The following is a 12,483-nucleotide window of genomic DNA, read 5'->3' on the forward strand; positions in this document are numbered from 1 at the left end:
ATCGCATCACGATTCATGCAATTACAAGAATAATAACTATTATTATTATTATTATTCATAAAAAATAAAAAAAAGCATGTTGCGGTGAAATTGGTTATGAAATAATTCTATAAATATTTAATACTGCGCATTGTTATTGTGAAAATTCGATAAATACAATAGAGAAAACCGCGTAGTATTTATTATTTTATTTATATAACATCTAGCAGGCATCCAAAATGATAAATGAATAATAACATTTCAAACAAAATAGGGGATCCCCTCGCCCTGGATAACATAAATTCAATGAATGAATAAATGTAATTAGCAAAACAAAAATACGAAATAAACCAACACATCGATGGTTAAAATGAATATGTCTGTTTATCTGTCGCTGACGAGGATTTGACGATCCTTTTTCAAACCCCTCTTTCTCTCAATATTTATAAGCTCTCTTTACATGTCCTTCAAATTCAACTCCATTGCTCATCAACGTGAGAACAATTAAGCGCAGTTAATTGCGGTTATGTTCAAGGACTTGTTTAAACGAAAATTTTAATAACAAAAGAGGAAGAATGTCTACCAAACATAAAAGGAAAATTATAAAACTATAAAGAAATTAAAAATAAAAAATTGTCAAATTGATTGTAATTATTAAATATCACTACATAGGTAGAAAAATAGATCATTTTTGGTCTAAAAAAAAATTTGGAAAATCCAAAAGTACACGACTCATAATGCTCATTTAATGATGAAATATTAATAAAATAAAAAATATGAAAAAAATATAAAAATCAGCTAAAATAGCACGATAATGCACAAGCGCCTCTAGTGGAATAAATGTACACAATATATATAGATATACAGTCTTTTGGTTTTTGTTTTATTTTATTAATTGTACATAAACGACACTGAGTGACCTAGCCATTCGCATTCGGTGACCTACAATTCTTACAAAGAATTAAAAAAAAAAAAATTTACTCAATTAATGCATTTTTTCGCAAGTTACAGTGTTTCCAGAGTTTCATACATGACGAACAGGAAAATTTTTTGACCTATTTTGATGTTTTTTTTCCGTTTATATTGCACTAAATCAATTTTTGAAAAGTGTTAAATTAATCTTCATTAAATTATCTTGACAATAGTATGCAAAAATCTTTATTCCGTGAACTAACAAGACTGTAATAATAAAAATAGTTGCCGAAATGAGGCGAAAAAAAATTTTTGATCGTAAGGTACTCTCTGATGCTTCGCATCATTAGTCGTGCAAAACAAAAATTTAAGTTCAATAGATGCAGCTTACAGAATTTCGATACGTCAAATAATTTATAAGTTATTATAGAAAAAAAAACTTTGAAATTTGTTGCAAGCGACGTTTCTAGAACGAACTAACCGGTCTTAATAAGTTTTTTTGGATTGAAGGTTATTTTTTAAAGCTAAGAGCTAAGTAGATAAGGAGCTAAGTAAGGAATTGATTACGTCCGTAGTTTAAGGTTTATTTCCGAAGAAGCAAATTTTTAAAAAGATTTATTTATGCAATGAATCAAAATTTATTAAGCCAAACTAGTTCCTATTCTCAAAATCTCAAAATATCTTACGGAATCTCGATTTTTGAAAATTACGTACTATAGAATTAGCGCGGCCGTGTGACAGAAGTCGCGCAGAACTCTATTTTCAACATTAAATAAAAATGATTGTTTCTGGAGCTAAATTCCGGGAAAATTTTTTTTCAGAAATTTCCTCCTCTTTTAGGGATCTTTTCTTCGATTTTTGATATCACTTATAGTTATTGAGTTATTTACAAAAAACTGAGATTTTTTATTCTGCTTATGTAAAAAAAAATCTGGAAAACGATTGACCCTAAAGGCCATCCCTGCAACTTCTCACTAATTCCATATCTAAGCGCTTAAAATTACACTTATGACGTTTTTGTACTCTTCGAGCTCAAAAATAGAATTTATATGTTATTTTGAGCTCTCCGAACTCAAAGAGTTAGCTGTTCTAATCTTTTGAGCTCTTCGAGCTTAAAAGTCTAATAGAAGTTTAATAAAACAGTATTTTTTGAATTTTCAAACCGCAATAACTTCGGAATGAATGAACCGATTTTCACACGGTTGGCAGTATTCCATGCAGTTTATCTAATTCTATGATATACTTTTGAACATAAACTGATCGAACCGAAAATTTTAGAGAAATTTGAAAAATTCACTTTTTCCGAATTTTTTCGACAACGATAGCTCACGAACCAATCAACCGATTTTTACGTTCTTGGTGGCGATCAACGTGGTTTTCTAAGCTCTAATTCTTTTATTTCATCAAAAATGATCCAAAAAGAAATGTCGAAGTTATGAGAAATAAATACTTTTTTCGAAATTTTTCGTTTTCGATAACTCTCGAACGAATCAACTGATTTTGACGGGACTGGTAGCAATCGACGTGGTTTTTCAAATTTAAGAGCGGATTAGTTTTTGGAATTGATCGGTCGAGTCGTTTAGAAGTTATTCTAAAAAAACGATTCTTTGAAAATTTTATTTTTGAAATTTCTCAAAATCTATCGAACCGAATCGATTCAAATTTTCACGAAATTTAATCGTAATGATACTCTTTGGATCGCCACCTATTTCGATCCAATCGGCCTAGCCGTTCAAAAGTTATAAGAGGTTTACATACACACACACACACACACACACACACACACACACACACACACACACACACACACACACACACACACACACACACACACACACACGCATACATACAGCCGCACGGACACCATCACGGGAATAGTCAGGGAAGCTTCCTGTGACCTTAAAACGTCGAGATCTGATGAAAACTCGATTTTCGCAAAACGGGGTAAAACCAATAACTTCCCGATTTTTGAAAATTTTCAATTTTCTTAGCGGGAAGTTAAAAATAAAATTATTTTTTACATTTAATTCCGCATTGAATGAGCAATTGTTCATATTTATATCACTATTTCTAAAATTTTTCCGTCTTCGTTTTAAATCTTCGTTACTATGTAACATAGTAATGGTTATTATTCTACATAGATATACGATCGATTATTTTTTCTCCATGTAGGTAATTATTTTTTCGCTTTAACAAATTCTCTAACTATGTTCTATAATCCTCTTCATCAATTGCTAGTCTACTAACTATCCTTTTTTCACAAAAATTCAGTACATAATATATTTATTACAAAATCTTGTCACTTAAAGTTTATATATATCTACTCCGCACACATTAAGTATATCAAACTTGACATTCTCGTCAATTAAAAGTTTATAAAACTTTTTTCCCGGTCTACTTTTAAAAAGTTTCCACCCTAATCCTGGAGAGCAATAACTCAACTTTCAATTTCCCAGTTACTTAATACTCTATTTTTTCGTAAATTACTGCCAATAAATATTTATCGCAATTTCATTAATTCATTCTTTGCCTTAATATCTAAATATTCTTATAATTTTGCGAGCAAACAACCGCGTGTAATTCCTTGCACAGACAAAACAAAACATCGGTAATGCTAAAAAAAAAATATTCCTTTCTCTGAGCAAACACTAAAATTCAGAAAGAGGTAAAAATTTATGATACGTCAATAGAATTGATAACATAACAGTATATAGCTGGTACAATTGCGGCGCCACTGTCGTTTTACTCATGAAAAATTTGATTTCTACAAAATTCAATTGAAACCCAGACTATTGAAGCATGTACACGTATATACGAATAAAAATATCATGTACAAAGAAGTATAACGCGGGTATTTTATGTACGTCTCTTTACAGGTTTACATTGTACGATTGAACGCATTTGAAAAAGCATAACCAAGTTATAACATCCCACGCTATTTATTTTCTATATTCCTTTTTTTGCAACGCTCAATAGCGGCACCCTTGGGATCTTTATGTGTTTCAGGGTATGAGTGTTTAAATAAACAGAAAACAGAGAACCGTGTTATAGCTAAAGTGTGCATTTATCACTGGACGGGGTTTGTGTAAATAGTTATATCATAAATATTTTTAAAATATAGACGAATATACTAGCAAGGCTACCTAGAGAAATATAAAAATTTCTGCTAGACAATTATTTATTTAATATATATCTATATACATGGCTTTTGTTCGCTTTACCAAGGACTGATTTTACGAGTGGTAAAATATTGTTCGGAGATTTTTTTTCGAGAAAAAAAGGGGCTGGATATGATTCTTACGTAGTTGGTTGTGATTATAACTTATCATAGTTGATTAAAACGACATTTTATCTTTTTATTGACACATTTTTGTTTCAAGAATATTGGCGCATTTAACCTCATCTAAACTAACGAAGACATAAAAATCTTTTTAACTTCCCGCTAAGAAAATTGAAAATTTTCAAAAATCGGGAAGTTATTGGTTTTACCCCGTTTTTCGAAAATCGAGTTTTCATCAGATCTCTACGTTTTGAGGTCCTAGGAAGCTTTCCTGACTATTCCCGCAAGGGTGTCACTATGTCTGTATGTATGTGTGTGTGTGTGTGTGTGTGTGTGTGTGTGTAAGTATGTAAACCTCTTATAACTTTTGAACGGTTGAACCGATTTCATCGCGGTTGGTACCATTCGAAAGGGCTTCGCCAAACTTAGATTTCCTGTTAATTTTAACCGATTCGGACCGATAGATTTTGAGAACTTTGGAGAAATCTAAAAAAAAGTAGGAAAAAAAATTTTTTCTGAAGTGGTTTTTTTGGGATAACTTTTAAACCGCTCAACCGATCGATTCCAAAATCAGCTCTCAACCTTAAAAAACCACGTCGATCGCCGCCAATCCGGTCAAAATCGGTTGATTCGTTCGAGAGATATCGTGAACGAAAGAAAACCGAAAAAAAGTGTTTTTTCAGAGTTACTCCGAAATTTCTAGTTTGACCAATTGAAACTTAGAAATTATTTATAAGGCTTAAAAAACTACGTAGAATGCCGCCAACCGCGTAAAAATCGGTTCATTCATTCAAAAGTTATCGCGGTATGAACATTCAAAAAATAGTGTTCTATGAAACCTCTATCAGACTTTTGAGCTCAAAGAGCTCAAAAGCATAGAAAAGGTATCTTTTTGAGCTCGGAGAGCTTAAAACAACACACAGATTGTACCCTTGAGCTCGAAGAGCTCAAAAAAGCGGCCAGGTATTAACGGAATCAGCGGGAAGTTGCAGGGATGGCCTTTAGGGTCAACCGTTTTCCTAATTTTTTTGTGGAAGGACTTACTTGAACTCCCTTCAGTATCAATTTAATAGAAAGTCAAATTAGTGAGTTACAGTCCAAAATATCGAAATCACAAAAGTTAGAATTGGATGACTAATAACGTTCAATCTATGGAATTCTGGTTCATTTTACCCGATTTAAACAAACAAGAGCTTAAATATATTTTATTCAAAAGTATTTTAACCCTCTTCAGTATCACTTCGATTGGAAATTTGATTGCTAAGTTCCAACCAAAATTTTCTAAATCATGGGAGTTAGAATTGCACTAATATTGAAAAATTTCAAGCCTTTAGAACTCTGGTTCATTTTACTCAATTTGAACGAACTAGGGCTTAAGTTACATATTTTATAAAGGATTTGGATCTCCTTCAGTATCAATTTAATAGAAAGTTAAATTAGTGAGTTACAGTCCAGAATATCGAAATCACAAGAGTTAGAATTTGATGACTAATAATTTTCAATCTATGGAATTCTGGTTCACTTTACCCAATTTAAACAAACAAGAGCTTAAATATCTTTTATTCAAAAGTACTTTAACCCTCTTCAGTATCACTTCGATTGGAAATTTGATTGCTAAGTTCCAACCAAAATTTTCCAAATCATGGGAGTTACAATTATACCAATATTGAAAAATTTCAAGTCTTTAGAACTCTGGTCCATTTGACCCGATTTGAACGAACTAGGGTTCAAATGACATCTTTTATGAAGGACTTGAATGATCTCCTTCAGTATCAATTTAATTGAAAGTTAAATTACTGAGTTACAGTCCAAAATATCGAAATCACAAGAGTTACAATCGAACCGCTAAGCAATCAAACTTCAAATTTCAAACTTGTGAGCCTGGCAAACTTCTCCAACATCTCCTGCCTCATTTGTATATTAAATTAGCATTAATTAACGACCTCGCATCAATCGGTCAATTAACCACTCTTCTCTTTGAATAATAAAATAACCCAGACCTATACCCAGCGCTCTTATTCTTATCGAAACAAAGCGAAACAGAAACGACAACAAACCGTAATTTTTCTCCAGCTATTGAACGCAAAGAAAGTATAAAGTAAAGAGTGAAGTCTATTTTGATTCGCCGGTTGTTTAGATAAAAGTGACGTAGACGAGACATTTGAGTACATGAGTTGGAAGAGAAGGAGAGAGTGAGCTTCATATAAACGAGAGTGTGTACATTGACGAGTACATAGAGCAGAAAAGCAGGACGATAGGCGTCCAGACGGCGGCCTCGTCGACGGCGCCCGACGTTGCGCTAACTAGCAACCTTAATGCCACGTCCACATTCCCATTCGAATTTATACACATCCACACTTACATAACCTATATGTATGTTATTATTATTACACTAGTGTAATAGTAGTCAGAGCGATAGAGATGAAGGCAGAAAAAGAGAGAGAGAAAGAGAGACCCACGCCTTTATTAAACGTCCCGTCTACTCCTCGTATACGTTTGCCCTCGTAAAATTGAACGCGGCGTGAACGCGAGCATGCGAATGTAATATATATACATATAATATACACATGTATATAGATATAGATTTATAGTAGACGAGTTTAATATGCTGAGGTGGAAGAATAAGTTAAGACCATACTATAGACTACGCTATAGTTATACGACTTCTTATTCCGACCTGAGGAATTTTGAGGTTAGCTTAAAAACTATTTTCTTTTCGATTTAATAACGGTATTTTATTTATTGTGTTTATATTATCGATAATTTTGATGATGAATTATGGATAATATCGAATGAAATTGTTCGGCAGAATAGATAGTCTAAGTTGTTTGGAAATAGTTCGGATTACTTTGGGATAGTTTGGAAGTAATGCCAACATTCGAAAGAATTTCGGGTATCGGAGAAATTTTTTAACTATAGAGAGCTTTGATGGACGGTTTGGAAAATTTGGTAAAAGTTAAGCTTTTTCTTGGGTTTTATCTTCTTGCATGATTTATTTCCGTCGATAATTTGTGGAGTGAATGGTCGATAAATTTATTTCAAAGGAATTAAATGAAATCATATAATTACCATAATAACTACTTTATAGAAAAATGACGTCTATCTGTTGACGCAGTTTAGTAGCAAACTGACTGAAAAAGTTGGAACGCAAAATTTGCACTCCTTGTACTTGAAATCTGTATCCAGATTGACAAAAACTGTAGAATTTTCTGTTTTATTAAAGAAAAATAGGCTAATTCCGAGTGCCAAGTAGTAATGGCTATTTGGTTCCAGAATGACAACGGATTTTTGCTTTCCGTCTAAATGAATTTTTTTATCTTTCATTTTATTTAAGAAAACAGGCTCTCCGAAATGGAAGTAGATTTCTTAAACTCCAAGTTAAACTTCAAACTACAATTCGACGGACTAATTAGTAATTGGTCTAACTCCTTATTTTTTTAGAGGATAATTTTTTAACATTTTGATGTAGTAATAGTCCAATTATAAATTATTTGAATGCTCTAAACCAAAACATTATATCTCTAATAGATATTAAATGGTTTTTTTAAGTGATAATAAATTTTTAAATAATTATTTTTTCGTACAAATGGAAGATTCTCTAATATGGAGTTAGACAATTTACTAATTAGACAATTAGAAGGTCAAATTATCTGAAGAGATGAAAATGATTGAAAAATGAATAGGAAAAAATGTCACTCAAAATGTATCTTATAAGAAATTACGTTAAATTAACAGGAATAAGCTCGCTCTTTCTGTTTAAGGTAGTACTACCGTTACCACAAGAGTCAAATCATAAAACCTAACCTTATTTGATTAACGTAGTAGATTTCCCTATACTAAATCACGTTGGAGAAAGAGAGACAGAGATAAATTTTGAATGTTTTTTATTAATAAATATTCTCATATTCTTGGAAACCATACTGATTATTATTAAATATGTTCTGGATGTTATTTTCTCTCGTCTTGATTTTTATAAGAATCTGAACGTCCAGTTTTGTGAAATAAAATAAAGTCTGTAATTCTCCATAAGGATCAATGGTAAAAGCAAAAATATGTAGATATTAATATCGTTTTTTCAGGACTTGCTCAGGTTCCAAAAATTTTACTGCTTAATTATGATATTATAAAGTACCAATATGCCAAATTTCATTAAATTCTGAACGTCAATTCTAAAACCGGTAGTACTACCTTAACCCGTAGTGGTCACACTTCTTAAAAATAACGTAGTGGTCATACTGAGTCTAGTTGACCCCATGCACGGAAAAAATTGTTGCTACTTGCGTTCTTTTCAATATTTTCACTCGAGCCGTACAAGAGAGTAATTCTTAACACTTCCGTTGAATAACTCAATCGATTTTTAATTTTTTAACTTCCCGCTAAGAAAATCGTAGATTTTCAAAAATCGGGAAGTTATTGTTTTCACCCCGTTTTGCAAAAATCGAGTTTTCATCAGATCTCGACGTTTTAAGGTCACAGGAAGCTTCCCTGACTATCCCCGCGAGGTTGTCACGGTGTCTGTATGTGTGTGTGTGTGTGTGAAAGTATGTGAACCGCTTATAACTTTTGAACGGCTTGACCGATTTCATCGCGGTTGGTGCCATTTGAAAGGGCTTGACCAAACTTGGGGTTTGAAAACTATTTGGACCGATTCAGATCAATAGATTTTGAGAAATCTTCAAAAAACTGAAAAAAAAATTTTTTTCAAATGTGGTTTTTTTGGAATAACTTTTAAACGGCTTGATGGTTCAATTCCAAAAACTAATCAGCTCTTAACCTCAAAAAACCACGTCGATCGCCATCAGTCCGGTCAAAATCGGTTGATTCGTTCGAGAGATATCGTGAACGAAAGAAAACCGAAAAAAGTGTTTTTTCGGAATGACTCCGAAATTCCTAGCGCGATCAATTCAAAATTTAAGATTCTTTGTCAAACTGCGTCAAATGCTGCCAACCGCGTGAAAATCGGTTTATTCATTCAAAAGTTATTGCGGTTTAAAAATTCAAAAAATAGTGTTTTATCAAATCTCTATCAGACTTTTGAGCTCGAAGAGCTCAAAAGCATAGGAAAGTAATCTCTTTGAGCTCGGAGAGCTCATAATAACCCATAAATTGTATTTTTAAGCTCGAAGAGCTCAAAAACGTCATTGGTGCAATTTTAAGCGCCTAAGTATGGAATTAGCGGGAAGTTGCAGGGATGGCCTTCAGGGTCAACCGTTTTCCTAATTTTTTTTAATTGTTTAATTATAAAAAAAAAATGCGAGAAAGTCAAATTTTGAAAAATTTGACTTTTTTTTACTAAAAACTTCATTTTTTAAGATAAATGAAAATAACCTCCGGGCTTATACTCCGGATATCGCATACTTTGAAAAAAAAGTGGTTCGATGTCGAGCTTTTCAAAAAGTATATTGATTTGTGCAATTGAAATCGTAAATTTCCATGAATCCCAAAAAATCTTCAAACAATAATAGATGGTACCACAGATACCATTTTGAATGATATCTTCGAAGCAAGAGCAACTCAAAAATTGCCTGGGGCCATCTAGACCCAATGACTACTACGGGTTAAAAGTAATTTGATGAAAAAATTATATAAATAGCGTTTTTTTTATGTATACAATTTCTATGACTATTTCATCATGAAATCACTAAAAGTAATCACGAAGACTGAGTTTAGTACTCCAAATAAAACAACATCTTATTAGCTTTGATGTAATAATTTCAGATATAAGGTATCTCTTGATCAAATATTAACCACAGAAAGAATCACAGAAATTGCGATTATCATTATTCCTACACTAATCGGCCGATTTTGCTTATTTTGAAAGTCGGTCAAGGTATTTACCCAAAAGAATAAGTGTATAACGAGTATCATAAAGATCCCTCAAGAATGGCAGATGCTATTGTATATATACACATCCACATATATATTCATACATATTTAAACTTTTATACGAACTCTATTTCCTGAACCTATACTTGACCCCCGGAAACATAAAACAACAAAAGTTTCGGTAACTTCTCCGTTACTCTTTATAAGATCAAATGCAATAGTTATCAAATATAATTTATTTTTTCCTCAAAAATTAAAGAAGCGTTATGACCCGTGCACTTATGGATTTTCCAAACTTATTTCTTACTTCTCCAGAGTTGTAATTCATCGACTAATCAGTAATTTATCGGAGAACAGAATCCTTCGGAACAAGAACACAATTCCTGAGAACTAACTTATCTACGAGATAACATGTTCGTAACAATAACCAGATATCGATGAACCTTTCGAACTTTTAACATTGCAACCCAGTAGCAAATACACGCACATAAGCACCGGAAAGAAGTGCGGGGAAACCAGGACGACATCCATCCAACATCCGAAATCGATAGTTTTAATCCAGAGTATACACAAGAGTTTGTAATATATCTCCTTTTTCGAATTCTCCATGGAAATGATGGCACCGGGCCGGGCGGGGTGCTAGCGGATATGGAATAGAAAATCCCAGTGCAGGTCTCTTCCCAAAGAGGATACTGATGAATTCGGTCCTCTGTACCTAACCTGCACCCACACATCCCTGGCTACACATATGATATATATATATATATATATATATATATGAGGGAGAAAGGAGGGTTGGTGAGGACAAGAGAGACGAGAGGATAATTTATGTTCCAGCAGACCGCCATTACTGTGTGCAACTGTTGCTATTCTATAGGTTTTGGTTAAAGAGTCAAGAGCATTGCAGTCTGGGTTACTCTGTACCACTCTATTCTGGAGTATCACATATGTATTGGGTGCATGGTGGTAGACATACCTCGCCACAGTTCCAGTCGGCAACAGCTCTACGTATCAACGTATCATGTAGATCCCTGTTTTCTCACTCTGTTTTCTGTCCCACTCCAAATTGATTTAGCTTTTCACCAAATCCACACATATTATATGTGGATCTATATCTATGGATGGATATTTATGTCTTACATAAGGACACAGACATTCAGCAGAGGTTAAGACACTGATAGAAAAATCTGGTTCTCTGAACTAGGAAAATCTAGTTAAATAGCATCACTATTATTTAATTGAAGTTCTTTACCTAAAATTATTTATTATATTGAATCCTAATACATAGTTCCTTAAGCTATTTTTAGTTAAATATAGGCTTAAGGGGTTACATGGGTTTCACGGTTCCAAAAAATCGATTTTTTTTTAATATTTTATTAAATTCTACAACATCTCTACACTGAAAAAAAAAAAAATAAGTCCTATCGCAATACGTTCAAGTGTATGGCTTATACCCATGTTAAATGCGCCATATGTATAAGTCATACGCTTAAACGTATTGCGATAGGACTTGAACTTTTTTTTCAGTGTAGAATATTGTTCTAAAGTTTCAAATCGATCCGAATAATAGTTTCGGAGATACAGTTTTAAAAAGTTCCGTGCTCAAAAGGCGCTGTTGTATTGTCACTCAAAATTTTAAACGCGTTTTTCTCAAAACTATGTTTTCAAAGACGGTACCCACGATTTCTCGAGAACTACTCAACCGATCTTGATGAAGTTTTAGACAGGTCTTCAAGATATAATTTACAAATTCTTGAACGGAAGATTTTTTTTTTTCAATTACAACTATTTAAAAAAAAAAATGCCGCGAAATTTTAGCCAAATTTGGAATTTTTTTGTAAAAACCTCTGCCAAAAATCCAATTTTCATTTTTTTTCCTTCGTTTAAGACCTAATTTGAAGTCTTAACTAAAGCACATATTTTTTTTTCACTTCAAATAATCCTGCTAAGAGTTCTGCTGATCACGCGGACGCATCTTTTTCCGAGGTTTCGCCGGAAATGACTTCACATTAGCAGAGTTTTTAACATTTTTTTTTAATTTCAGTAATTTCTTATTAAACATGTATCTTTAAGAGAGTAAAAAGTTTGAATAAAATATTTCATTTTTTCTATTAAAAAAAAATTGTTGAAAATAGGCCATTTTTCCCAGAGGAAACCCATGTAACCCCTTAATAGTCATCTTGATTCAATTGAAACTCATAAAACAGAAAAAATAGTTCGGACAACCCGCACCGAGAATCGAACCCGGAACTTTTAGTCACACATTTAGAGCTCTTTCAGTGTAGCTATCTGAAACATTGTCTATTCCAACCTTTCAGTCACCTAATAATTTTTTGTTTAACATAGTTTGATAAAACTATATTTTTATACTTGTGGCGTCATAATTCAGCTAATTATGAACTTTTCTCAGCGTAAAGCGTCGTCAAACTAGCAATAGAAAAATCTATTTTAGCTAGTGCTTAAATCGAGCGGTCATGTAGACTATG

This window comes from Cotesia glomerata, linkage group LG7 (assembly GCF_020080835.1).
Source record: "Cotesia glomerata isolate CgM1 linkage group LG7, MPM_Cglom_v2.3, whole genome shotgun sequence".
NCBI classification, from domain to species: Eukaryota; Metazoa; Arthropoda; class Insecta; order Hymenoptera; family Braconidae; genus Cotesia; species Cotesia glomerata.